This window comes from Triturus cristatus, chromosome 3_2 (genome assembly GCF_964204655.1).
Source record: "Triturus cristatus chromosome 3_2, aTriCri1.1, whole genome shotgun sequence".
In the NCBI taxonomy this organism is placed as follows: Eukaryota; Metazoa; Chordata; class Amphibia; order Caudata; family Salamandridae; genus Triturus; species Triturus cristatus.
The window spans coordinates 396,526,654-396,553,135 of record NC_140584.1 but is presented as its reverse complement, the minus strand read 5'-3'; positions in this window follow the sequence as shown (position 1 = coordinate 396,553,135).

Sequence of the window (26,482 nt, the reverse complement as noted above, 5' to 3'; positions counted from 1 at the left end):
GTGTGCTTTAGGGGGACGAAAGTTAAAGGCAGAATTCCTATCCAAGATAGGGTCCATTGGCAAGTTAAAGTCACCACCTACAATAAGATTACCAGAGTGAGGAGTATCCTCGAGCTTTTTGGTAATCGCATTCCAAAAGGCCGGGTCATCCTTATTGGGGGCATAAATATTCATGACAAATAAGTCAGCATTACCATCGGACACCTTAGATAATAACCAACGCCCCTCCGTATCCTGTTCAGAGGAAACGATAGATAAGCCAGAGTGTCTAGAAACTAAGGTAATTACTCCATTCCTTTTACCACAAGCATCTGAACAAGCAACATCAAAGACCCACTCTTTCTTCAGAAACAACGCCTCCTTGGCAGAGAGCTTTGTCTCCTGAAAAAGGACGAGATCCGAAGAAAGAGATTTACAGTAATCCAAAATCTTTGACCTTTTGACTGGATGATTTAACCCTTTAACATTAAGGGAAAGTATATTTAGTCCAGACATAGAACCAATATCAGGAAAAAAAGATATTCCATATGTGGCAAATGAAGCGCAACAACCAGGAGGGCTAACCAGCAGACATCAACAACCAGCACAACACAGGGTGAGACCAAAGAGGAAATCCGAAGAGAAGAAAGGAAAGAAGAGGAAAAAGAAAGCAGGAGAGTACAGAGAAAGAGAGAGAGAAGAGCCAATCCGGCAGGTCTGAAAAAGACCAAATTCATACAAGGGGGGACATGGAAAAAAGAGCGAGGGGCCAACAGGAGGCATAACAACAACAGCATAAAAAGCCCCAGAGCAGTGCATAACCGGTTATACAATTAAAAGGAAGGCACTATCTAAAAGCTAAGAACCGGAGATAAGTATCACTTATTAGAAGACAAAGCGAAATGAGAAACTGTAAAGGCAACACATTTGACCAAATTAATGTATAGATAACAACTAAAATAAATCATAGAGAACGGTAGGAGCAGAAAAGAGAGAAAAAGAAAGCACGATCAGGCATTAAGAGCTGGTGAAAAGAGAACTAAGAGAGAACAATAGTATTAGGTAGAACCAGACCAAAGCGGACTCCAACAAAAGAAAAAGGACCATAATGAAGAGAAAAGAAGAAATACACTCTAAAGTATACTATATGATATAATATGGGAAAAATACGTGAAATATAATAAAAAACGGTATATAGCATCTTATCAATATAGCAATCAGTGAATCCCTATGGCAGTTAAATAAGAGGCCTAATACTAAATATAAATATGTAAAGTCTATATACAAACTCACAGATGACTTGGCATGAATAAATAAGGCCATATACACGCAAACTGGTAGAATAAATATGCTTGGCTAAATAAGTAAACATGTAGATAAGAGAGGCATAAATCTATCAAGAACAAAGCATCTCTAAAACAAACTAACCTACTCGAAAAAAACAGTTAATGACACAATGTAATCAAATCACGCAATGAGAAAGTCAATAAAGTAGGAATCTATATGAAACAATATGGGAAAAATAAGTGAAACATAATAAAAAACGGTAGGTAGCATCTTATCATATAACAGACAGAGAAACCCTTATGACAGCTAGATAAGAGACCTAATACTATATATAAATATGAAAAATCTATATACAAACTTAAAGATAACTGGCCATGAATAAATAAAGCCATATACACACAAACTGGCAAGATAAATATGCATGCCTAAGAAAGTGAACATGTAGGTAAGAGGGGCATATGTCTGCCAAGTACAAAGCATCTATAAAAAACTAACCTACTCGAAAAAAACAAATAGTAACACAATGTAAGCAAATCACTCAATGAAAAAAACAATAAAGTAGGTATAACTAGCAACTATATGAACGACCAATACTGACTCTAAGTATAGCCATAAATAAACACTTAATAAACATATATGAAAAAAACACCTAGACAAACCAAACAACAACCAATGAGAAAGCAAAGGAACAAGCAATGACCTACTCCATAAAAGTACGAAGTAACAGAAAACAAACATGAAGCAAAAGGAACGACCACAACAGAACAAGATAAACCAAAATTTACCACAAAAATCGACGCACATACCGAAGACACACCCCTGGAAGGAAAAGGACCGTGACCTAATACGTCGAAAGACAAACTGGGGAGGCAATGAATAACAGGACGTTACGCGGACAAAAGTGAAGTCACGCCAACAAGAGAAGTCACCACAAAAAATTGAAAGGTTTATACACTGAAACTAACAACACTAAAGACCAAAACACCATAACAATACTAAGGGAGCACCAATAGACGACAAAAATACGTCAAGACCAATGGACATAGAGACCACTGCGCAGATCTAAAAGCAGCTAGGCCTAATAGATCTGACAAAGACTAAAGACAATGCAATATGTATAGCCACCTCAGGTGCCAGAAGAACCAGGAGCATGTGAAACCCCCGTTTGAAGATCCATCTGTAGCTCCATTTGATTATCCAGAAACGAGGCTAAATCCGCAGGTTCGTCAAAAATTCTGACACGACCCTTGAAAGTAATGCGAAATTTTGAGGGACCAGCAAAGGAGAAGGGGATATTCATTTCAGACAAACGCTTCCGGAGATTAAGAAAGCCTTTCCTCCTCATCACCGTGTCTCTGGCAAAGTCTTGAGAAATTGAAATACGATGGCCATTCCAAGAGACAGCTCTAACCTTCCGCATATGCGCCAAAATCTGCTCAGTATGTTGATGACGCAGCGGCTTAAAAATTATCGCTCTTGGTTGCGTAGCAGACTTGGGGCGAAAGGAGGGGACACGGTGTGCCCGTTCCAGTTCAAAATCTTTGTGGAAAGAAATTTGTAGTGTTGACGGAATCCATTGATAAAGAAACTCAATCATGGAAGATGCATCTTTCTCAACATCTTCAGGAAGACCAAAAATACGCAGATTGGATCTACGATTACGATCCTCTTGTTCAGTGAGGTCTCTCCTCAAAGCTGCCATAGAACGCTCTATCTGCGTGAGAGATCTAGAGTGCTTTTGCATGGTATCCTCTGCGCCACTAATCCGTGCTTCTGTACCTGAGACACGAAGGGAAAGGGCCTTGAAATCATTCCTGATGGCTAACACCTCCACTTGCAGTAAATCTGTATTGGTCTTAGTAGACTGCGCAATCTCATAAACCTCATTAAGGCGCGCCAGAATGGACTCAAGAGTCGAATTAGTGTCTTTAGGAGCAGACTCAGGTGTTGGGGATACCTGTTTGGACCTCTTAAGAGATGCTTTAGATTCCTTAACGTCTTTGGAATTCGGTGAAGGGGCCATATTTTCAGCCATAGGGCAGACCACCTCAGCAGAAACAAAATACACCTCCTCAGATAGAGTGAGACAAGGAATGCCAGGGGTTGTAAAACCCTCAATGTGTGAGAGGAAAAATGGGCAGGAAGGAATCATGCACTTGCATCAGAAAGAGCCGGGCATAAAATATCGCAGGCGATCCCAGTCAGAAAGAACACCTCACGAAAAGAACTACAGGCGCCAGTAGTCAAGCACCGACTCCGAAAACCACCAGGATCAAGCCAAGAGCCAAAAAAGCCTCACATAAGGAAGTGGCAGTGCGTTTGACGACGAGGAAAAAACCAGAAACCTCAAAAAGTTCACACAGTGGGTCTCTCAGCAATAGGCGATAGAAAAAAAGAACAAAATAAGCTCAAGAAAAGTGAAATAACGTCACCAGCTCCTGAATGCCTCCATTCCTGACAGGATAGACCAGTAGCGTCGTCTTGTAGAAGCGAGAGAAAAACTCCCTCACAGCAGAAACAAAATGGCGGCCGCTCGTGAAAGCCTGAAGCGTCACTTAAAAATGCCGATAAATGAACTCTGGCCGCTCTTCACCACCAGAGACCTCCCTCGTAGCATGCACGGCAGTTTCCCATGTAAGATAACATCTTCTGCGCAGAGCGGGGCAATATTCAGCGTCAGCAATGCCTCCGTCGGCCCTCTCTCTTTACGGAGCTCAAGCGCGATCCGCCATCTCGCAGCGGCGCGCAAGCCACGCCCCCCGTGAATACTGAAAGTCATAAAGTTAGGATTTTGTCCCAGTTAAACTTAAGTTTTGGTCTTTTTAAAACATGTGTCTTTTTGAACATGTGTAGCACAGAGAACAGTGCCTCCTTTTTGGACTTGGATAAGGCATTGTGAGAAATTGGGTTATTGGTTAATGGGGGGGAAACCCTTCTCAAACAGCAACCACAGTCCTGGACAGGGTGAGCCACAAAAAGTCACTAAATTCACATATTTGTAACCCTCTGATAGATTCCCACAAAAACAGTCAGGCAGAACTTAGAGGCATCTATGTTGTGCTATGTTATGTAGATTTGTATAGCGCACTAATAACCTGTGAGGGTATTAAAGCACTTGGGCAGGTGTGTAGTTGTATGATCCTTTTGGTATTATTCGAAGGACACAGTCGTCAGAACCTTGAGAAACTCAGGAAGTGAGGAGGAGACTCTGATGTGTTGAGAGAGGTCATCCCATGTTTTGGGTGCCATGTGGGAGAAGGAGCCATGTACTGCTCTGCTTTGATGGATGCTGGGTGTGTGCAATTGAGAGTGAGGCAGAGCATAGGTCTATGACAGGCTGCTGAAAGTGTATGTAGTTGTTCAGGTACACTGTTCCTGTGTTGTGTGGGACTTTGGATGTGTGCGTAATAAGTGGCTGTGCTTTTGAATGGGGAGCTAGTGGAGCTTCTTGAGGTAGGGTATGATGTGGGTGCAGCATGGCAGCTGAAATAAAAGTCTTGCAGCAGCATTCTGGATGACCTGCAGCCTGTTTAAGGGTTGTTTGGAAATACCAGCATAAAGTGTATTGCCGTAGTCCAGCCTGCTAGTGATGGCTGTTTGTGTGATGGTCCATCTAGTGATCTGTAGCAGCCACTAGGAGATCTTTCACAGTATGCATAAGATGTAGCAGCATGAGGAGCTCACTGCATTGACTTGCGCCGCCATGTTGAGCTTGTCATCTAGGATGATCCCCAGATTTCTTGCGTGGTCAGTCAGTGTTAGTGTTGGCCCTCATTCCGACGGCTACCAGATGGAGCCCCATGGGGAGACCTTTTTCTGAAGATCAGTATTTCTGCCTTGCTGGAGTTGAGCTCCAGGTAATTTGTTCACATTCAGTCTGCTCCCTTGGTCATGCAGTTGGCAAAGTTGTTTCTGGTGGTGGTGGCCTTGTCCGTCAGGGAGAGGATGCATTGTATGCCATCAGTGTAAGAGATAATAGTGATGCCTTGGGAACAGATGATGTTGGCAAGTGGTGTAAGGTAGATATTGAACAGGGGGCAACTCCTGTGGGACTCCGTAGACCAAACTCTTAGCCCCTGATGTGAAAGCGGTAATGACTCTTTGGGTTCTTCCCTTGAAGAAAGAGCAGATCCTGGATGGTGATTTTGTGGAGGTTTCTGATGAAGGTCATAAGCCATGGAGAGGTCAAGTAGTTTGAGGGGTGCTGTTTCTCTTAGTCTAGGATGTCATCGGTGTCCATGATGAGTGGTGTTTTTTTGCTGTGGTTCTTTCTGAATCCTGACTAGGTGTTGTCTATCAGGTGGTGAAGCTTGAGGTGGGTAGTGAGTTGCTTGTTGCTGGCCTTCTCAATCACTTTGACTGGGTAGGGGAGCAGGAAGATGGGTCAGAAGTTGCTCAGTTAGTTCAGGTCGACTGATGAATTCTTGAGGATGGTGTTGATTTTTGCAAGTTTCCAGTCATCTGGGAATCTGGCGGTCTAATGGAGCTGTTGATGATGTCAGTAAGGGTGGTGCTGATCGGTGATGTTCCCAGGTTGTAGATGTGGTGGGGGCATTGATCCGTTGGGCCCCCTGAGTGTATGGTCCACATGATTGACACTGTGTCATCTCTGGTGAGGGTGTTCCTTTCAATAAGGTGGTCTTCTTGGTTGGTGGTGGGTAATCTGGCAATGAATTTGCTGGGGTCGGGTTGGAGTTGGAAGTTGTGGTTGATGTTTGCGATGTTACTGTAGAAAAAATTAGATAGTTTGTTGCAGAGTTGTTGGAAGGCAGTGATGTTGTCTGAGCCTGACGGTGAGGTGAAATCCTTGACACTTGAGAAGATCTCCTTGCAGCTGTTGGAGCTTCCTTCAATGTGATGGGCTAGTGCTCTTTTCTTGGTGTCTTTTAGTTGCTGGTGGTAGTGTCTGAGTGTAGCCTTGTAGGTGTTTCTGTAGATGGTTTTGTGGCTGGCTCTCTATTTTCTTTCTGTCTATTTAATATGTTGTTTGGTGTCTCATAGGTCCTCTGTGTACTGGCTGGCCTGCTTGTTGGATCTGCTTTATTTGTTGGGTTGAGCAAACCGCTCAAGAGAAAAAAACTCTGCTCTGCATCACTTCACAGAGTTTTGCGGAACTCCGTGCTACTCGTGGAGCACGGAGTGGACTAAACTCTGCGAACTCTGCTGGAGGAGCGGAATTCTTCGCCACCGCTAGTGCAGGTATCTAAGGCATTGCTGGTGCTTGCATGTTGTGTTTGGGTGGATGGATGCAGGAGAACCAGCAGAGGGTGCTGGTGAAAGCTCCTACTGTTGTGTGAGGGGCGATGTGGTTCGGCATCCAGAGACAAGCAACCTCAGAAGCGCTGGCTCAGATAAGCGCAGACAGGCTTGCCTGTGGCTACCATAGGCACACCATCGACTCTGTCGCACAGCAGCTACCATTATGTAGGTCCTGGGAGGGGAGAAGGGCATGGGGGTTGTGGGCTGGGTTACTATGCACAGTAAGAAGAGGTGGGAGGACTGGGTAGTAGGCGGCGAAGGTATAGAGTGGGGAGAGGTGGTAGGTGGGAAAATATATGGGAGGTGCTGTGGGGAGCGCGATAGAAGGCCTGAATGGGGGAAGAAGCACACAAAACTAAGAAGGCATACAACAGGCAAAACAACTGGTGAAAGAGTAGAGGCTCAGAAGGGTAAACAACAGCTGAGAGGGAAAAGAGGCTTGGAGGGGGAAAACAGAAACAAAAAGTGGATGAGGGGAAAGAGTGTAAAGAGTGAAAGGATTGAAAGGAGGCTCAGAGGGGGCACAGTAAAACAGGGAAAAAGCATGGATGAGAGGAAAGAGTGGAAAAGAGGCTCAAAGGGACCGAAGCAAGAGTGAAAGAGTGTAAAGAGGCATGAGATGAAAGCAGTCACATGAGAGAGAGAAGAAGCAGAAGGAAAAAGAGCTTGGCAGAAACTTAAAGTAGGGGAGAGGGGGAGAAAAGGAGCTGAAGCGGAGAGCAAGGCAGAAACCTTAGGTAAAAGGAGCCGGGTCTGAAAGGAATTCCAAAAGGGCCTAGACTGGATGGAGGACCAATACCAGGTAAGTGGGTGGGGGGGCTGGGCCTAGGCACCCGCTCAAAGGGATCATGCAGAGGCCACCATTAAGTAGGCCCTGAGAAGGGGAGGAGTACGGGGGACAGTGTGTGGGTCTGCTATGCATGGGAAGAAGAGGCACAAAGTTGACATTTCCAGGAGGAGCAGGTAAGGCGAAAGGTAGGTGGGAAAATGCATGGGAAGCAGGCTGCAGGGAGTAAAACAGAAGGCCTGACTTGGGGAAAGAGGCGCACAAAGCTTAGAAGGCACTAAACAGACACAAAAACTGATTAAAGAACAGATGGTTAGAAGGAGAAAAAGCAGATGAGGGGACAGAAAAAATAGAAACAAAAAGCAGATGTGGGGCAAGAGTGATAAGAGTGAATGGAGGCTCAGAGAGGGCTGACAAAAAGGGGAAAAATAGCAGATGAGAGAAAAGAGTGAAAAAGAGGATCAAAGGAGCCAAAGCAAGAGTGAAAGAGTGAAAAGAGGCATGAGATGAAAGTACTCACATAAGAGGGAGAAGGAGCAGAAGGGAAAAGAGCTTGGCAGAAGCTGAAAGTAGGAGAGAGAGGGCAGAAAATGAGCTGAAGCAGAGAGTGAGGCAGGAGTCTAAGGCAAAAGGAGCTTATTGGGAAAGGGCGTAGACTGCTCAGAAGACCAGTCCCAGGTAAGTGGGTGGTGGTTGGCCTTAGGCACCTGCTCTATAGAAGGACTATTTCAAGTATTTATGCAGCACTCAATCAGTAATAAAGTGAAACATAACACAAGAAATATCCCACACCAATCTAGAAAAAAAGAGTAGATTGGGGTGTGCTTAACTTGTGAAACATTTGGGTAGCATAATTCTGTAAAATACCAGAAAATTAGGCAAATTATGCAAAGTGTATCCCGCACTGATAAAATTACCCCAAAAGAGTCCAGCTCAAAATGTTTTAATTGATTTCTGGTTGCTGGCATTCAAAACACTGCTGCTAGCATTTGGACTTGCAGTTTTGCTTTTAAAAATTACCCAAACGGTCTGCTCGGGTGACAAAATCTACATTAAGGTGCCGATCACGATCCGGTAAAAAATTCCCCCGTGCGACTCGTATCGGGTCTTTTTACCGTACGAATCGTACAAGTGCCGTACGAACTGGCAATCACGATTCGCATGGTAAAAAGTCCATACGAACCGCACCGGGAATCATTCCCCACACGTCCTCGGGTCGGAAAATGTGTCCGACACGTCCTCGGACGATTTACCTTACAAACGTAAAAATCCAAGTCCGACCGAGGAATCACGATCCATCCCGTGCGTCCGAGCCTACAACCGTATGGAAAAAACACCGTCCGCACCGAACACCTATAGCAACCATGGAGACATGTGCCCGCATACGCGCCCAACACTCCCCCCAGCCCCCGTACGTCCGACACGTACCCCCCGTATATGTATACCCCCACCCGTCTAGGTACACCCCAGTACGTTCCAGTCGTACCCCCACCCCAGTACGTGTCGTACCACCGTCAATGTACACCCCCCCACCCCTGTACGTGTCGTACCACCGTCTATGTACACCCCAGTACGTTCCAGTCGCACCCCCACCCCAGTACGTGTCGTACCCCCCGTGTACCTACACCCCAGTACGTTCGAGCCACACCCCCACCCCAGTACGTGTCATAGCCCCGTCTACCCACACCCCAGTACGTTCCAGTAGTACCCCCACCACAGTACGTGTCGTACCACCGTGTACCTACACCCCAGTACGTTCCAGTCGTACCCCCACCCCAGTACGTGTCGTACCACCGTCAATGTACACCCCCCACCCCTGTACGTGTCGTACCACCGTCAATGTACACCCCCCCCACCCCTGTACGTGTCGTACCACCGTCTATGTACACCCCAGTACGTTCCAGTCGTACCCCCACCCCAGTACGTGTCGTACCACCGTCAATGTACACCCCCCCACCCCTGTACGTGTCGTACCACCGTCAATGTACACCCCCCCACCCCTGTACGTGTCGTACCACCGTCTATGTACACCCCAGTACGTTCCAGTCGTACCCCCACCCCAGTACGTGTCGTACCACCGTCAATGTACACCCCCCCACCCCTGTACGTGTCGTACCACCGTCAATGTACACCCCCCCACCCCTGTACGTGTCGTACCACCGTCTATGTACACCCCAGTACGTTCCAGTCGTACCCCCACCCCAGTACGTGTCGTACCACCGTCAATGTACACCCCCCCACCCCTGTACGTGTCGTACCACCGTCTATGTACACCCCCCCACCCCTGTACGTGTCATACCACCGTCTATGTACACCCCAGTACGTTCCAGTCGTACCCCCACCCCAGTACGTGTCGTACCACCGTCAATGTACACCCCCCCACCCCTGTACGTGTCGTACCACCGTCAATGTACACCCCCCCACCCCTGTACGTGTCGTACCACCGTCTATGTACACCCCAGTACGTTCCAGTCGTACCCCCACCCCAGTACGTGTCGTACCACCGTCAATGTACACCCCCCCACCCCTGTACGTGTCGTACCACCGTCTATGTACACCCCCCTACCCCTGTACGTGTCGTACCACCGTCTATGTACACCCCAGTACGTTCCAGTCGTACCCCCACCCCAGTACGTGTCGTACCACCGTCCATGTACACCCCCCCCCCTGTACGTGTCGTACCCCCCGTGTACCTACACCCCAGTACGTGCGAGCCACACCCCCACCCCAGGACGTGTCATAGCCCCGTCTACCCACACCCCAGTACGTTCCAGTCGTACCCCCACCCCAGTACGTTCCTGGCGCACCCCCAACACAACCTCCTAAGTACGGAGCGCACCCCATGCCCCAACATCACAACCGCATGTACGAGTCGTACAAAGCCACACACAAGGACCAAATCGTACAACCAAATGGCCCATGTACACACCGTACACACGCTCAAAACGCACGTACACAACAAGGACAAAACAAAACAACTCAACAATACACCATTCGAAAGGCACACAGCCACTAAACATGGCCAACAACCACTAAAATAACACAATCACTGACCTGCAACTGTCAAAAACAAACAGAGGCCCAATACACCACCACTCCTTATAACACACCCACCCAAAATTCAAACACTGCCACACCCACCCATGGACCAATAAAAAGGGCCCACACACACAAACCATGAGCCTTTGCAACAGACCCACTGCTGCCAGACACCACAGAACCAGACTACAAGCGACACCACATCTTACACTTGCACACCTTCACACGACCACCCTCACAAACACCCTCTCATCACATTCACACACACACACAACCATCCACACCCCCCCCCCAACATCCACACACCCCCCACACCCACACCATCCCCACCCACACCCCTCACCATGCCCACTACCAAGAATCCAAAGTTCAGTCACCGAGAGTTGGAGGTCCTTGTTGATCAAATCCTCAGAGTCGAGCCACAGATCTTTGGAACATTGGTCAGAAGCACCAGCCAGGCAGCCAAAACAGCCATGTGGCAGACCATCGTCGATGCTGTGAATGCTGTTGCGGACACCAGGAGGACCAAGCAGGATTGCCAGAACAGGTGGTACGATCTGCGGAGGAGGGTCAGAGCCAAGAGACAGGAGGAACACGACCAGGCCAACGCCACCGGAGGAGGGCCCTCCCGCAGACCCGTACAGTACCATCCCTGGGAGGAGAGGGTGATGGCCATACTGCCGGTGGAGGCAGTTGAAGGAGTAGAAGGACTCCGAGACCCGGGTGAGTACACAAGCAACGCACCTCACATGGGGGAACTGCAACCACAACCAAAATTAATAACAGGCACGCAACCACCACAAGCCATCGCATTACTCAACCACACTCCATGAGCAGGCACATGCCACTGCTGCCACCATGCCCCATGCACCCAGCTGGACAATGTCAAGTCACAGGCCACAGAAGACAACAACACATGACACGGTAACCCGGATGTCGGGAGGCTGGGCACCAAGAATCACATAGTGCGACTCCAAAGCAGACAACAATGCCCTCTGCCCATATGGCCTAGGTCACAGCCAGACAAACACTGTGTCCCAACACAGGAATGACTTGCCAGCAAATGGCGGATGCCTTGCATCAACACATGGGGGTGAAGGCACTGTTTTGCACATGCCAGCAGCTAATGAACAGCCAACAGTGTGAAAGAGTGGCAGCACACACCACCACAGCAGCAGCGCACAGACACACAGCAGACAAAATGGGTGCCTGGAGATCAGAAACAAACTCACATCAACAGGCCAAGGGCCACTCAAAGATCTGCTAACAGTGTGTGCCCAGGAAGCTGGGCCAAGGTGACAGAGGGTGACACACGGAGGGAGGGAGAGGGGGACACAGAGGGAGGGAGAGGGGGACTGAGAGGGAGGGAGACGGACAGAGGGAGGAGGCTGACACACAGAGGGAGGGAGAGGGGGACAGAGAGGGAGGGAGAGGGGGACAGAGAGGGAGGGAGACACAGGAAGATGGACAGAGGGAGGAGGCTGACACACAGAGGGAGGGAGAGGGGGACAGAGAGGGAGGGAGAGGGGGACACAGAGGGAGGGAGAGGGGGACAGAGAGGGAGGGAGAGGGGGACAGAGAGGGAGGGAGAGGGGGACTGAGAGGGAGGGAGACGGACAGAGGGAGGAGGCTGACACACAGAGGGAGGGAGAGGGGGACAGAGAGGGAGGGAGAGGGGGACAGAGAGGGAGGGAGACACAGGAAGATGGACAGAGGGAGGAGGCTGACACACAGAGGGAGGGAGAGGGGGACAGAGAGGGAGGGAGAGGGGGACAGAGAGGGAGGGAGACACAGGAAGATGGACAGAGGGAGGAGGCTGACACACAGAGGGAGGGAGAGGGGGACAGAGAGGGAGGGAGAGGGGGACAGAGAAGGAGGGAGAGGGGGACACAGAGGGAGGGAGAGGGGGACAGAGAGGGAGGGAGAGGGGGACAGAGAGGGAGGGAGAGGGGGACACAGAGGGAGGGAGACACAGGAAGATGGACAGAGGGAGGAGGCTGACACACAGAGGGAGGGAGAGGGGGACAGAGAGGGAGGGAGAGGGGGACAGAGAAGGAGGGAGACACAGGGAGAGCAAATCAGTCCTGTGGTGTGTGGGAATGTCTGCTCGTCAGCAGGTGGACTGCGTGCATGTAGACAAGGGTGGCCAGTGCCAGAACCCCCCCTCTTCATCATGGCAAAACGCAGGGCCATGTCACAACCTGTACACGAGCACAAGGACAGCCACCTGCATCATATGAGTGTGTGGATCCACTCCATGTGCACATGTACAGTGCTACAAGGAAGGCGCAAATGCATAGCTCGGCACACATGCACACTCCACTGCTGACTGCAGTCACACTTGACGCAGCAAGTAAGACTGTGCCACACATAGTTAAAGGGGCCAAATTGGTGCCCAAGGGACACACACATGCACAAGTGCACTGTGAGTGGAATGCAAGACAGATCCTAATTCCAAGAGGAAATGTGCCAACTTTGTAACGGATGAAACATGGATGTTGCATGGATCAAAATTAACATTTTCTCTCTCACACACAGGTCAACGTCGTGCTGCACCCCCCAACACTGGGGGGGAACACTCACAGGACCCGGATCTGCAGGAGACCGATCCCACCGGCAGCGACCACTCTCACCACTCTGCGGACGACCCCGACCGACCTGGCCCCTCTGGTGTCCAACCACCTGCAGCACCTGCGTCAGGTACAACCGTGCCAACCACCACCCCCACTCCTGCCACATCCCAGGAGACACCCAGGATCCCTGCCCCAACACCACAATGCAGCCAGGCTCGCCAGGAGGGACACGGTGTCCCGGGCACCCAGGAGGAGGCAGGCGACAACGCCAATGCCACCCCTCAGGGGTCCCGGAGACCCGATGTGCCCACAAGTGCAGGCCAGACGCAAGTGGGCAGGGGTGGTGGGAGTGGAGGACGGCGGAGGCGCGAGCCTGACCAGTTGGCTGGGGATCCGGTATTTTCACATGTCCGTAACATCCTGGACTCATACCGGCAGGACACCACGGGCATGGCCCAGGTTGTGTCCGTCCTCGAGGGGATCAAGGTCCAGCAGGCCCAGCAACATGCGGAGCTAATAGCCTGTCTACAGCTACACCAACGGAGGATGGAGGACAGACAGGCTGAGCAAGTGACGGCGTCCCAGGGGATTCACGCTGAACTCCGTCGGATGGCCGACACCATGGCCGACCCTCCCTGTGCCAGAAGGCGGAGAACATCACCACCCACAGGGAGGGATCATGAGGAGGAGGAGGAAACATCCGACGGAGCATCCCAGACGTCGTCACGGCCTGCTGCTGAGGTTCCCCGCAGGAAGCCGGGTCGTCCACGGAAAGGACCGTGAGGGTGGCTGCTACATCACCATCTCCCAGGACACCTGGCCTGGCACCTGGCCCACTGGAGCAACAGCATCACAGCATCAAGAGACATTCTCTGCCACATGGCCCTGCTGGTCACTGGCTGACCAATGTTGACAAAGACTGTGGCATGGACTCTGAGGATTTCCAATGGCAAGGACACCAACTCCCCTACTGAACTTTGGATTCCCTAATCCCGGAAAGCCCCTCACTTTGTCCCCCCCCCCCACATAATAAATCACACTATTAAGAGTAGATGCCTGCTGGTAGCATTATTACCTAACATGTGTCTTGTACAGTCTAAACATGCCTGAGTCATCTGTTCACTTCAACCATCCACACCCTGGGGCCTGAGTCTGGCACAGGACACATGGGTCACAGTTTATTAGGCAAGACAGACATGGAGCACCATACACACCCGTGATGGTCAGAACCAGCTGAGGGGGTGGCCGAACAACCGTGCTGACAGACACATTGAGTACAGCAACAGTCATGCGCAGAGGTCAGGGAACCTGGCCCGTGTCCTGGGGGGCACCCAGGTACGTGTAGACAGGTGGCAGAACCATGTCCTGCAAGCTTGAGTCCGGTGGATGCAGAGAATGGGGGCCTGGACAACGTTGGATGCATGGGGATGGCACATGTCACACTACCCACACAGTCATGGACATCATGCCCAATACACAGTCTCAGCACACACACACAGCTTGCATCTTGCCACTCGACACATTGACACATAGCCACAATCTGGGAATACCATGCCAGACATGCAGGATGCACCGTGCCAACACACCAGCATTGACTGAGAAGAGGCACCTTGGAGGCATAGGGACACCTTTAATAGTCATGTTTTTGGGATTGCAGAGGCAACTTGAAGTACACATGAACACATCATGTGGAGTAACATGTGGCTCAAACACTGGCACCCCCCTTCTGCAGCACAAATGCGTGATAGCCATGGAACTGGCACACAAGTGTCGGCTAACAGCTAAATACCCACAGCTGCTCACGGAGACACTGCCATACACCATACATCCGCTGATGTGGAAGTCCCACGCCATGTCAAGACAATGTTAACCGTATGTGTCCGAGGGCAGTGTCACACACATTGATGCCTTCATCACAATCCACTATCCCATCACTGATGACTGACAACCAGGCAGCCCATCTATTCAGGTGTACCCAGCTGCATGTTGTGTCCCATGGAGATGCCACATGTCTGCAGACGAACCAAACCCCGACCTGGCCAGTGTGCACACATCGTGAACAACTGCCACACCCAATACACCCCAGATGCATCCCTTACCCCATGGAGACTTCCAAACGTGTCCGTGCCTGTAACGCTGAGTCAGCCCACGATGCCATGTCCATGAGGAATAGCAGTGCCACAACAATGCAACCAGAAGACGGCATGCGCAGGTACCTGGGGAAGAGAGACACACAAGAAGTCAGCCACAAAGAGCACAGCCACTTGCATGTGCATTGACTCGACACATGTATGGATGACAACATGCTAGGTCACAATTATGACTGGGGAAATACTACCATCACTGCCACCATCACTCCAGTGACACACCCACACACACCTCTGACCCACGTGCCATACATGCAGGTGGAGACACACATCACAACGCATGCCACACGGGGACCAATGCGTGCACACTCAGACCCTGGTACTCACCACTAAGCAAAGAAGTCGCGTATGAGCCGAGTCCGGATGTCCTCTTGCGGCTCCACATCCTCCACATCACTAGCCCCATTGCCAAGCCCTTCGTCCTCCACGGGTGGATGGTCCTCGTCATGTTGATTCAGGATGAGTGGCACAGCTCTTTCAACTGCCATGTTGTGCAGCATGCAGTAGACCATGAAGATCTTGCAAACCTTTGCCGGGGCATATGGGAGTGCGCCGCCGGTCTTGTGGAGGCACCGGAATCGGCTCTTCAGCATGCCAAACGTCCTCTCTATCACTCGCCTTGTCCGGCCATGGGCGGTGTTGTAGCGGAGCTGGGCCGGCGTGATGGGGTTGCGGAGAGGTGTCAGCAGCCAAGGCATGTTGGGATAGCCAGCGTCCCCTAAATGGAAAGCACATGGATATCGTTAGAACTGGCGAAGCGGTAGTGCTGCTCGGCCAAACAGAATACAGGACAGACAGACTGTACCCACCAACAACACATGCTCGTTCGTTGCGCAGCTGCATCATCATATCAGGCATCCCGCTACGCCTCATGATGTAGGCATCGTGTGCTGATCCTGGGAAACGAGCACAGACATGTGAAATCACCATGTTGGACAGACACACCACAAGGGCATTGATGGAGTGGTAGTGCTTCCGATTGCGGTACGCCACCTCCCGTGCGTGTGGTGGTACCAAACCTACATGTGTCCCATCTATGGACCCAATGACATGGGGCATCCCTCCCAGGGCATAGAAACCACGCTTGACCTCAGTCATCTGTTCAGGGGTTGGGAACTTGATGAAGTCATCCAGGTGAATCAACATGGCCTCCAAGAAATCATGCAGCACACCGCTGAACATGCTCTGGGACATGCCACCAACATGAGCTATGGTATTTTGGAAGGTACCCGTGGCAAGGAAATGTAGGGCAGCCATTACCTTCAGCTGGGGTGTCAGTGCCGTAGGATACCTGTGCTGCGGTTGCAGGTGTGGTGCCAGTCTCGCCGTCAGCTCCAGAATCAACGGTTGGGTGAAGCGGTAGAGTCGGATCCTGTCATTCTCCTGCATGGTGGCCAAGTCTGGAATTCTTCGGGCAACAGGAGGCGCTCTGCAGTAATTTGGAAGTGACAAGGAAGAGTGAGTGCACTACGAGAACAACTCATGTCTACTGAGCACATGTAAATCTGGCAATACACACATGCCACATAGGGAGTCAGGCATGTGCTACATGCCCAGGACACGTATGGATGCAAGGTGACACTCCTTCCAAGACCCAGCTACACACGGTGATTGAGAACCTCCCCATGCCACGCCATGGAAATAGCTGTGTCCCAGTGCAAGTGCACTGCCCGACGCAAGACAGGAGTGACATACACCCACACATCAGCAGAAGTGTGATGCCGATTGCAGAGACTGGCAGCGGAACACTTGAGCCACAGGTCACATGACATTACACTAGTCCAGCCCACACACCTTGCCATGAAGGTGCACATGTCATGACTCACCACACATTCCTTGTGAGTTTGCTGACATGGCCTTGTCACGCTACTCCGTGTCCCTTGCATACATGTGCACCTCACATCCGAGAACACATGTGGCATGGTGTTGGGAACAGTGTGCAATGACAATCTACACACAGCCACATGTTGGTTGCTGCAACGGCTGCAGCTTTTGAGGGTGCTACAACATCAACCTGATGTAAATCCCGGACACATATATGGCATAGTCACATTGTGCACTGTGGGTAGTGATAAGTCATGTGTCATGACCCCTGTACCTGGCATCATGGGACACTTCCGTGTGTTGGTGTCGGTGCCATGCCAGTGACGCTCACCCCAAGTGCGCAGTCCCACATGCACACATGTCAAAGGAGTCAAGGGCATGCCTGGCACACATTGCACCATCACACAGTACACATGTACACATCTCATCATACATCTGGTGCCTTCTCCACTCAGGAGGCATGTTCCACATCACAGCCTGTGACACCTGTGCCCCACACATGTGGTAATGCACAGACGATGCCTTGATGTCCATTCCTGGACAAGTATGTCCATCCATGGACAAGTATGTCCGCCCTATTCCTACATGTGTGTCGCCTATCACCACAGTGATGTGTAAAATCCGCCGTACTGCTGCTGAGAGGGCCTGTGCATGTTCCCAAATCACTGTGGGAGTGCTGCCGTATGTGTACCCATCGTGATGGCGAGCGTAGATGCGAGTGTACGGTCCGTGCCACTACGGGTACGCATACGCGTGCAGACCCATAGTGATGGAGAGCGTAAATGTGAGTGTACGGTCCGTACCACTACGAGTACGCATACGCGTGCAGACCCATAGTGATAGAGAGCGTAGATGCGAGTGTACGGTCCGTACCACTACGGGTACGCATACGCGTGCAGACCCATAGTGATAGAGAGCGTAGATGCGAGTGTACGGTCCGTACCACTACGGGTACGCATACGCGTGCAGACCCATAGTGATAGTGAGCGTAGATGCGAGTGTACGGTCCGTACCACTACGGGTACGCATACGCATGCAGACCCATAGTGATAGGGCCGTACACTCGCATCTACGCTCTCTATCACTATGGGTCTGCACGCGTATGCGTACCCGTAGTGGTACGGACCGTACACTCGCATCTACGCTCTCTATCACTATGGGTCTGCACGCGTATGCGTACCCGTAGTGGTACGGACCGTACACTCGCATCTACGCTCACTATCACTATGGGTCTGCACGCGGATGCGTACCCGTAGTGGTACGGACCGTACACTCGCATCTACGCTCACTATCACTACGAGTACGCATACGCGTGCAGACCCATAGTGATAGTGAGCGTAGATGCGAGTGTACGGTCCGTACCACTACGGGTACGCATACGCGTGCAGACCCATAGTGATAGTGAGCGTAGATGCGAGTGTACGGTCCGTACCACTATGGGTACGCATACGCGTGCAGACCCATAGTGATAGTGAGCGTAGATGCGAGTGTACGGTCCGTACCACTACGGGTACGCATACGCGTGCAGACCCATAGTGATGGAGAGGGTAGGCATGCATGTACGGGCCGTTGCCATGCATTTGGGGTGCCCTAGGGCCCCCACACGCACCGTACCTGTGTGTGATGCTCCAAATTACATAGGGGACAAGTATTAAGGCCTACATGCATGCTGGTTGTCATGGAGACCAAGTTCAAAATTCGAAATTGTTCTGGAAGGTGCACAGCAGAAGTCAGTTGGAATTTGTCTACTTTGTTGCAATGTGTTTGTGGGGCTGACATCATGCAGGAGAATGAAACCGATAGAGAACACACAGACTGCTAGGTTTGTAGGGATTGGTGGAAACATAGGATGCAAATGTGAGTGACCAATCTCTCTGTACTCCTGTGCATGAGACTGGGCAGAAGGGCACATATAAGGCAGCCAGGTCCCATGAGGGAGCACTTGCCTGCACATCTTTGCATTCGTCGACCCAGCTGCTGCTACTGATTCTCTGGAACCATGTCAAGGGCTGTGGAGAGGACACAGCCATTCACCCTGGAGGAGAACATGGCTCTGCTGGATGTGATCCTCCCACAGTACCCCATGCTGTATGGGCGACCAGGGTATCAGGTGAGTGCATAGGCCACTGCCACAGACTGTCCCTATGTTGTGACTGTGACTTCTGCCATTGCGTCCAGGTGTAACACACATGCCATGTACTGTCGGGGGGGTCCCAGGGGGGGGTGCCTGATGTCTCCCAGCAGTGCCCTGAGACAGGAGGGGTGGGGGCCTATCACTCACAGCAGTGCCCTGAGACAGGAGGGGTGGGTACAGAGTGCTCCCAGCAGTGCCCTGAGACAGGAGGGGTGGGTACAGTGTGCTCCCAGCAGTGCCCTGAGACAGGAGGGGTGTGTGCCTATCACTAACAGCAGTGCCCTGAGACAGGAGGGGTGGGTACAGAGTGCTCCCAGCAGTGCCCTGAGACAGGAGGGGTGTGTGCCTATCACTAACAGCAGTGCCCTGAGACAGGAGGGGTGGGTACAGAGTGCTCCCAGCAGTGCCCTGAGACAGGAGGGGTGTGTGCCTATCACTAACAGCAGTGCCCTGAGACAGGAGGGGTGGGTACAGAGTGCTCCCAGCAGTGCCCTGAGACAGGAGGGGTGGGTACAGAGTGCTCCCAGCAGTGCCCTGAGACAGGAGGGGTGGGTACAGTGTGCTCCCAGCAGTGCCCTGAGACAGGAGGGGTGTGTGCCTATCACTAACAGCAGTGCCCTGAGACAGGAGGGGTGGGTACAGAGTGCTCCCAGCAGTGCCCTGAGACAGGAGGGGTGGGTACAGTGTGCTTCCAGCAGTGCCCTGAGACAGGAGGGGTGTGTGCCTATCACTAACAGCAGTGCCCTGAGACAGGAGGGGTGGGTACAGAGTGCTCCCAGCAGTGCCCTGAGACAGGAGGGGTGGGTACAGTGTGCTCCCAGCAGTGCCCTGAGACAGGAGGGGTGTGTGCCTATCACTAACAGCAGTGCCCTGAGACAGGAGGGGTGGGTACAGTGTGCTCCCAGCAGTGCCCTGAGACAGGAGGGGTGTGTGCCTATCACTAACAGCAGTGCCCTGAGACAGGAGGGGTGGGTGTGATGCACAGTGTGAGCCTTGATCATTGATTGTGACATTGCCATCATTCCACCTGTGTACCCACTGTGGCACGTAGTGCTTTTTCCCCTCACCAGGGGATGATGTCCCTATGACAAAGGTGCAATGCGTTGGCTGCATGACATGCCGTGTTGTAACCAGCTAATTTGTACCCATATGTCTCTCTGTGACATGTGGCTGGTGTATTGATGTGGTGTCACTTGTTCTTCCTCACAGGTAGGCGCCACTGCCAAGGAGCAGATCTGGCTGACCGCCGTCAGTGCCGTGAGGCGTGTGGATGGTCGGAGGCGGAGCCTGCCCCAGGTGAGGAAACGCTGGCAGGATATCCGGTGCTGGACGCGGAGGATTGCACGGCTCCTGCTGGGGGACTCACCTGAGAGCCACAAGAACCGCGGCCGCCGCCGTCTGAGCCACCTCCACAGGCGTGTGCTGCCGGTGGTCTTCCCAGACCTGGAGAGGCGCTTACAGGCGATGCAGCAGCCGGAAGGGGGTAGGTACATGTGTGTTTGTTGTGTGTCACCGGCATTTGTAAGGGCACAGTAGCATGAATTCACTGGCAGGGTTTAAAGGTGCTGTGCAGATCCTGTTTGCCCCAGTATAGCGCTGTGCCCCTGCCACCCTTCCCCTCCTTGCAATGTGTTCCCTGGTCTGTGTGTAGTCACTCCTTCACAGGGTAATGTAGGCTGGCGCTTTGTCCACGGGAACAATGTCTGTAGCATCATGTGTGGGGGTGGTGTGTAACAGGTTGTGGGACATTGCCTGTGCACTGTCAAGTTCACTGCATGTGGGTTCCATATCAGTTGGCACTGATGCTGACTCCAGACATGGGAGTTGGTCTCTCATGTGTCATGCCTTACAGCGCGCATGTCCCATGTAGTGGCCTGTGACATGATGTGCATGAGTGTGCGATACACATAGTGCAGGGATGGTGACGTGTGTTGCAGTCATTACCATTCAGTAGCATGTAGTTGCGTGCCCACTACTGTCCCCTGGGGCACCTTTTCCTCAGTGGTGTATGTGTCATCATAAACGTGGCCACTGTCAGTGTCTACAGCGTAAGTTGTGCTCTCTGCCATTGTCCCCTGTCACCATGTATATAGACGTGCTATTTTGTACAGGTGTCCACTGTGCAGCCTGACCTGATTGTCCTTCTTCATACTCACAGTTGCCAGTGCCTGTGTGTCTTGCTATACTCATCTGAGGATGGGCACTGGTACCACATTATTTGTACAGGCGCACCTTGGCTGTTTGGCGTTCAATCTCGCTTTTTGCCTGCCCCTGTGTGTATCACCCAGACTATGAGATGTTGGTGCCACCTGTGTCTCAACAATTTGCCTCGTGTAGGGTCTTGTTGGGGCGGGCAATGCCTATGTGTTAAATCCTGATTACCACTTGCTGGGTCTGGGCAGTGTGTGATGTGTCTGGACACACACGCAATGTGCAGTGCCAGAGTCATGTTGTGCATGTTTTCAGCATTACCTATGCAGCATGTGTCTCAAGTTCATGGATATGGTCCCTGGTCATCGGTATTTTCGCCAACGCTGTGTGGTGCAGATGCAGTGCTGGATTGTCCCCAGGGCCTGGGTGCTATGTCAGACTCCTTTTCCTGTGTTTAGCTATTGTCTCATGCTCTCCATGGTATTTCAGTGGCATGGTGGCTCAACCAACTGTGTGTTTCATGCCCTACATCGGTACCCTGTTCAGTAGATGTTAGGGATCTTCCTTTTCAGGCCATGCAATGTTACCTATGTGGATTGGACTCATGTGACAGATGTGTACAGATGTCTGATTATTTCTGTCTCTCCACCCTGCCCACAGCATCGTCGGGGGACACGGAGGGAGACATGGACACAGACCAGGCGGAGGGACCGAGCACCAGTGCCAGCCGTGACATCGGGTCTGGCACATCGAGTTGTACAGAGGCGGAGGAGAGTGTGGCCGAGGACCTGTCGACTGGCACATCAGACTACGAAGCTGACAGGTCCGGGGACGATGTCTCCGAGTGGGCGGAGGCTGCACCAGCAGCTGACAGTGAAACAACACCTCGCACCGCCCCCTCAGTTTCCACCAGCCGCCTCCCACTTGCTTGTGTCCCTTCCCAGCGTGCCCGGTCACAGCATGTCTCCTTCCTGCCAGGCACCGCACCCCCTGCCCCTGTCTCCACTGCTGCCGCCAATGCAGAGTCTGTGGACATCCAGCGGCAACTGCAGGTTGGTCAGGCTGCGATCCTTAATGTCCTCCATGCCCACGGCAAAACCCTCACCAACATCGAGGCTTTCTTGGAGGGCATTCATTCATCGCAGGCTGACCAACGCAACTTGCTGAGGTCCATCGACTCCACACTGACTGCAGCAGTGGGTCTCCCGCAGCGCGACCTCCCCCCACCTACCCCTGCCCCATCCACACTTCCCACTCCCATGCCTGTCACACGTACACCCAGACGTCGGCATGCACCCACATCAACGGACACGGGCACCACACCAGCAGGGAAGGTCCACCGCACTCCTCCTGACACGCACACACAGGGTGAGGTAGGCACACCCACTGGGTCGGGGGGCAAACGTGTGACACGCAGCCATAGTGGGAGTCCGCATTCCACCCAGTCCACTCCCTCCAAATCCCCTCCCCTCAGCTCTCCTGGCCACATCTCCCCCAAGGACACCTTCATGGCCGCTCTGTCCCTGAGCCCCACAGTTACACCACCACGCAAGCGGTCAAGGAGGTCCCCGGTCAGGGTGGTTGAGTCTCCCCCCCTGTCTCCACCCTCCCCCGGTGGCGCTGCGACCCATCCCTCTGACCCCCCCCCTCCTTGGGGCCTGAGGTCCCTTCGGGTGCAGGGGACTCCCTGGAGGACCTTGCAAAGGTGTGTAGTGCCATCCTGGCCTCCGCCTTTGGCACTGACCCACCCCCTGTGGTGGAGTCCTCCATCCCTGCACCCACAACGCCGCCCCTTTGCCCTGATGTCCCTGCGGTGCCTGTTGCTTCCCCCCCCCCCTGATGCCCTCACCAGTGTGGAAGACGATGCCATTTGACTGTGCAGGCAATGTAGGGGACACGCATCCCACTGTGTCCCCCATCCAGCTGAGAATCATTGACTGCCCTATGGGCTTTGTGAAGATTGAACTGCCTGCGATCCACGGACATTGTGCTCATGCTGAATAAAGCTTAATTTTGTTTTCATTATCACACTACTGCTATGCTGGTATTGGTGTTGGTGGGGCTGCTACATGGTTTTGGGTGGTGTGTAAGGGTTTGGGTGTGTGGGATGTGTAGTAGTGTACTGCTCATTGGTGGGACCCTGTGATCTGTGTGCCATCACAAGGTGTTGGCTAACTTTCTTTGTTCATGTTAGCAGTTACTGCATGGTGCACTTGTCCCAGGGTGTATTCCTTCCTCTGTGTACCCAGCTTTCTTCCCTGCAGGGTGTTCCCAATGTTTAGCGCAGAGCTGTGTCTACATGAGCTGTGTGTGTGACGGAGCCCTTCTACTTTGGCCATGCATGCAGGGCCATGTCTCCACCTGCGACAATCGTGGCATCCTTGGTGATCACTGTACTTGTGTGTGGAGTCTGTTGACATGAGTTCATGGGGACATGTTCCCTTGTAGCCAGTATGCATGTGGATAATTCTGGCCTCACACACATGTGTTACACCCCTCCTGTATCAGGGCACTGCTGGGAGTGATAGGCACCCACCCCTCCTGTCTCAGGGCACTGCTGGGAGGACTCTGCACCCACCCCTCCTGTCTCAGGGCACTGCTGGGAGGACTCCACACCCACCCCTCCTGTCTCAGGGCACTGCTGGGAGGACTCCACACCCACCCCTCCTGTCTCAGGGCACTGCTTGGATGACTCCACACCCACCCCTCCTGTCTCAGGGCACTGCTGGGAGAACTCCACTCCCACCCCTCCTGTCTCAGGGCACTGCTGGGAGGACTCCACACCCACCCCTCCTGTCTCAGGGCACTGCTGGGAGGACTCCACACCCACCCCTCCTGTCTCAGGGCACTGCTGGGAGGACTCCACACCCACCCCTCCTGTCTCAGGGCACTGCTGGGTGGACTCTGCACACACACCTCCGATTTCAGGATATGTGCGCTTGGCACATACACGGTGGGGGTACGCACAATGCATTCGAGGTGAGGGTACGAGTCTACTGACACTGGTGTGGTGGGGGTACGCTCCGTACGTCCGCGGGTGTGGGTGCGGGTCGTACTTACACTGTTGGGCTGGGGGGTACGCTCCTTGCATTCGCGGGTGGGGGTACGGGTCGTACTTACACTGTTGGGCTGGGGGGTACGCTCCTTGCATTTGCGGGTGGGGGTACGGGACGAACTTACACTGTTGGGGTGGGGGTACGCTCCGTACGTCCGCGGGTGGGGGTACGGGTCGTACTGACACTGTTGGCATGGGGGGTACGCTCCTTGCATTCGCGGGTGGGGGTACGGGTCGTACTTACACTGTTGGGCTGGGGGGTACGCTCCTTGCATTTGCGGGTGGGGGTACGGGTCGAACTTACACTGTTGGGGTGGGGGTACGCTCCGTACGTCCGCGGGTGGGGGTACGGGTCGTACTTACACTGTTGGGCTGGGGGGTACGCTCCTTGCATTCGTGGGTGGGGGTTCGAGTCGTACTTACACTGTTGGCATGGGGGGTACGCTGCATGCATACGCGGGTGAGGGTACGGGTCGAACTTACACTGTTGGGGTGGGGGTACGCTCCGTACGTCCGCGGGTGGGGGTACGGGTCGTACTGACACTGTTGGCATGGGGGGTACGCTCCTTGCATTCGCGGGTGGGGGTACGGGTCGTACTTACACTGTTGGGCTGGGGGGTACGCTCCTTGCATTCGTGGGTGGGGGTTCGAGTCGTACTTACACTGTTGGCATGGGGGTACGCTGCATGCATACGTGGGTGAGGGTACGGGTCGAACTTACACTGTTGGGGTGGGGGTACGCTCCGTACGTCCGCAGGTGGGGGTACGGGTCGTACTGACACTGTTGGCATGGGGGGTACGCTCCTTGCATTCGCGGGTGGGGGTACGGGTCGTACTTACACTGTTGGGCTGGGGGGTACGCTCCTTGCATTCGTGGGTGGGGGTTCGAGTCGTACTTACACTGTTGGCATGGGGGGTACGCTGCATGCATACGCGGGTGAGGGTACGGGTCGAACTTACACTGTTGGGGTGGGGGTACGCTCCGTACGTCCGCGGGTGGGGGTACGGGTCGTACTGACACTGTTGGGCTGGGGGGTACGCTCCATGCATACGCTGGTGGGGGTACGGGTCGTACTTGCACTGTTGGGCTGGGGGGTACGCTCCTTGCATACGGGGTGGGGGTAGGGTCCGTACATATCCGTCCCCACGCTATGTGATGTTTGTGCGGCCCGTACCCAGGCCTTTGCCACGTGGGTGCGATCCGTCCCGCCATTGTTGGGGTGACGTGTGTGGGCGTGGTCCGACTCGTACCCACGCTCTTCAGGCGTGGGTACGGGACGTACCTGTCTGGTTGTGTTGCCGGTTCGCGTGGTGACGGACTTCCGTTGTGGCGGTCGCTGGCTTATTAGGACACGCCCCCACCCCCTCGTGGTGGACCAGGGCATGGGAGTCAGGTATGTCCAGGCCATGTGTGGTGTGTGACTTATGTGGTTGTTTTGTGGCCTGCCCTGGTCGTGCCACCCCCACCCCACCCCACTTTCCCCCCTCCCTTAGTTATTCTGACCTTCTGCGGCGTCTGCGTCGTAACCTGTAGAGGAGGTGTACTGCTATGAGGGCAGGGATGACTCGTAGGTTCGGGTCCATGTCTGTCCGTCGCGTACTGGTCCTCCTTGTTCGCGTCGTCGTCTGTCCGTCGCGTACTGGTGGTCCTTGTTCGCGTCGTCCTGATTTCCCGGCAGTTTTTGGCTGCCGCAAAATATTCACCGTGCGGGGTGACGTCGGTGCGAATCGTGATTCCTGGGTCGTGAATGGCTGGCTGCGAGCGTCCCGACGTCAGGTCGGCGCTTTCCCGGATCGCATTGGTAGGTGTTTTTTGTTCGGTCGGGCTTTTTTACGAATCGTACGGTAATGGTGTACCCGTGCGAATCGTAATTCCTTGTTTGTAAAAATTGTCGACCGGGTACGCGTCGGGCGGAGATTATGCTCCGTCCGACGGTTCGTACCCGGTTTTTGCCGGATCGTGATAGGCACCTAAATGTTTGTTGACCACCCACATTAATGGAACTGCCACTCGTGTTCAAAATACTGCCATTCATTTTTACTATGTGTAGTTTCGCACTCAAAAATTACCCAAACGGTCCGCTCAGGTAAAATATGTACCTGAAATGCCACTCGCATTCAAAAATTACCCAAATAGTCAATCTCAGGTTAAAATCTCTGCCCAACATTGCGCAATGTGGAGTAAAGGAGTGAACTCTGCAATTTCAATTATTTTTTGTTATGCAAAATAACCAAAGATACCCCAAT